Source organism: Oreochromis aureus, linkage group 5 (assembly GCF_013358895.1).
Source record: "Oreochromis aureus strain Israel breed Guangdong linkage group 5, ZZ_aureus, whole genome shotgun sequence".
Lineage (NCBI taxonomy): Eukaryota > Metazoa > Chordata > Actinopteri > Cichliformes > Cichlidae > Oreochromis > Oreochromis aureus.
The window spans coordinates 13,380,090-13,382,958 of record NC_052946.1 but is presented as its reverse complement, the minus strand read 5'-3'; the positions used below and the strand labels follow the sequence as shown (position 1 = coordinate 13,382,958).

General features: G+C 42.8%; 1 long non-coding RNA gene across 1 annotated transcript; it reads left to right on the top strand.

Moving 5' to 3' along the window:
- The first annotated feature begins 370 nt into the window (after positions 1–370).
- On the top strand, positions 371–2,507 carry LOC120440380. Its single transcript, XR_005613221.1, has 2 exons — positions 371–797; positions 1,870–2,507. It is a non-coding gene; the product is annotated as an uncharacterized LOC120440380 (long non-coding RNA).
- Positions 2,508–2,869: the final 362 nt, after the last annotated feature.

The following is a 2,869-nucleotide window of genomic DNA, read 5'->3' as shown; positions in this document are numbered from 1 at the left end:
CACTGAACTGAGGTCTGCTATGATCTGACATTACTACCACTGATGTTATTACTTTATTTGTCTATCAGAATTATTAATCCCTCCTTTTTTTATTAGTGGTAGCAAATTAAAATGACTCCTGAGATAAGGTGCATATGGTGCAATGCGTTCTTCTTTTTTTCAATAACAAGTATCAAAATATTTATTAAAAGTAAAAGTGCAGACACACGGACAGTCTCACTAAATCCATCCTTCCCCCTCAGAGTCTTTCCACAAGATCCTCATCTCCCACTTTCTGCTTGCTACCTCAATATTAGTCTCCTCCTCCTCTCCTGTCTTATCCCCTCCTGTAGCCCTGCTCCTTCTCCTGCGCTCTTATCTGGGCTGGAGCTCCTACTCCCCTCACTCCACCCTTCCAGCTTGTTGCTATCTCTACCAGTCGGGGTAATCCACTTCTCCCTATGTGTCTGATGCCTGCTCCACTCAGCAGTGCCCAGGATTATCTCCCCACAGCCCCCACGGCCCAGTGCCACAGCTAAAGGGAAACCCAGCACGCAAACTGCTAAGGCTGGTTAGCTAGGTCCCACCAAGTGAGCCAAAGCTGGCACGGCTGTTTGTGTTTTACTGTCTGTGCAGATGGGATCGTGAAGACGGAGAAAAAAAGAGGGCCCACGCTGAAGCACACATGCAGTGATATGCCACAGTATGTTTTCTTTGCGGTTGTGATTGACAAGCGGCTGATGACGTTATTTAGAATAAAGTGTTTGCAGCTGAGCAAATCGACTGCAACAAAGTCTTCCACCAAAAATGCTCCAAAGGTATGTTTTGTTTACTGATGCACAATATTTGGTTTGCAAATGTGATCTATTTTTCTTTTCATATGGGCAATGTGCAGTTTCATACAATAGATTGTAAGTAATGCAAACAACAATCTTGTTACTTGATAAATAAATGCGTTCAGATTGAAATTCAAATGTAAGTTTGGAGATTTTGACAGTCGGAAGTCCTGTTTGTGATATACAGAGTATAAAAACCCATAATATAAATATAATAACAGTAATGATGATAATATCATGTTCATCAGTACTGAATGTTTCAATATTTAATGATATCAAAGCCACACAGAAGCATTATGTTTGTCACCGAGGTAATGTGGTTCTCACATTGCAAAATGGCCTCTATACTGCACAATTGCTTTTTTATACAGCGTCATTTTTGTGTAACCGTAAATGACGGTGCCATAAATTTAGCCTCAATGGTTGAGCTTGTGACTTATAGTAGTAATTATTACAAGAGTGTATAATGTAATGTGCATAACCATAGGTTCTGAAGAGAGAAAAGGGGTAGAGGAAATATTCCTATGCTGGAATAGTTGTAGCCTATAGGCTGCAGTAGATTCACAGTCCATACTGGGGTATATCTGATTTGTAATCCATATATTCCTCTTGCTGCCTCCTTATTCAAAGCTCTCTCCCCAAGACACTTTCCCATCCAATTTTCTCCCTTTCTCTCCCATCTGCCCCTCCCCTCCTACCCCTTGCTGTTCAGTTTAGATTCGGGGATGGAAAGCTTCATAAACAATTTTCTCCCCTTGCCGTTGAGCCACTTTTACCCGGGCACTGTGTGAACGCCATGCCAATTTCCTGAATCCATACTTCACAGGCACCCCCTTGCTCCCCCTCCCCACCACCACCTTTCTTCCTTTCTCACTCCTCACTCTGTCCATCGAAACAATGTCCATGTCAAGACAATTATAACCACTCGCTGCCACACACACTAACTTGCTGTGTTTACCACCAAGGGGCTGGTGGCAGCAAAGCAATTTCCTCCTGATGTGAATGCTGTATGTCTCTCTCTCACCGTCTCCCTTTGTCTCTCTCTCATTCACAGTCTCTCATGGCTTCTCCAGCCCCGCAGACATCTGATCTCATAAGCGATATATCTGCTGTTATAGCCACTGGCACCTCCTTGCATCCGGCCACCAGCTCTGCCAACGCTGGTTATTTCTGCTGGGAGCTTGCAGAAACGTGACAGGCGCAGCAGCACCGCAAACCGAAGGCCGCCAGCCCCAAGCTCTGGGCTAGGTGTGCGTCGAGATTATCACCGAACCTGCGGGCTTCACCTGTTCAACCCTGCTGCCGCTCTGTCTCGCTCAACATGTTGCCATCATAGTTTCGCCGGTCACATACATTCTTCTCATCTCCTCTACTCCGGGCTTGGTTACAGAAAAGAACAGCCTCAGTCACACCTGTACGACACCATCCATCACAGCTGTATGTTGTGTATCCTCTCCAGGCAGCTTGTGTCTTGTAGCTGCTATCTGTATTTGGAATAGGTAGATACAGGGCATGATTTAGCCAGGAAGGAGTGGGAGAATATTAAAACCTAAAAGATGAGAAATGATTGCACCTCTGTAATGTTTCAAGAATTGCATTGTAATTGCAGAATCATGCAAACATACACACAAAAACTGAGTAGAGTAATAAAGCATAAAAACAGGAATGGAGACTAACGTACCATTCAGACAATCCAGTCCAATTTCTTTTCTTCATTGTTCAAGTTTTTTTTTTTTTTTAAATTTGCTTGTTTTCAAGGTTGCCCTTGGGTGAAAAACGTAGACAAAGGTGCACACTTTGTGTGTTTTTGTTTATGACAATCCACTTGTGCATCTGAAAAATCTCAAATATCAATTTAACACAAAAAGGTAAACTTTCATATATTCTACACTCGTTAAATGTGAAATATCTTAAACCTTAAACCTTTTTTACATTTTATTTTTAGCTCTTGAAAACTGCAAATCCTCGCCCTATAATTGCCTTCTTCTTTGCTTTCACAAGTGCAGATTCTAAATGGAAACTGAGAGAATAAGAGGGGGGAGGAAAACAGGGCA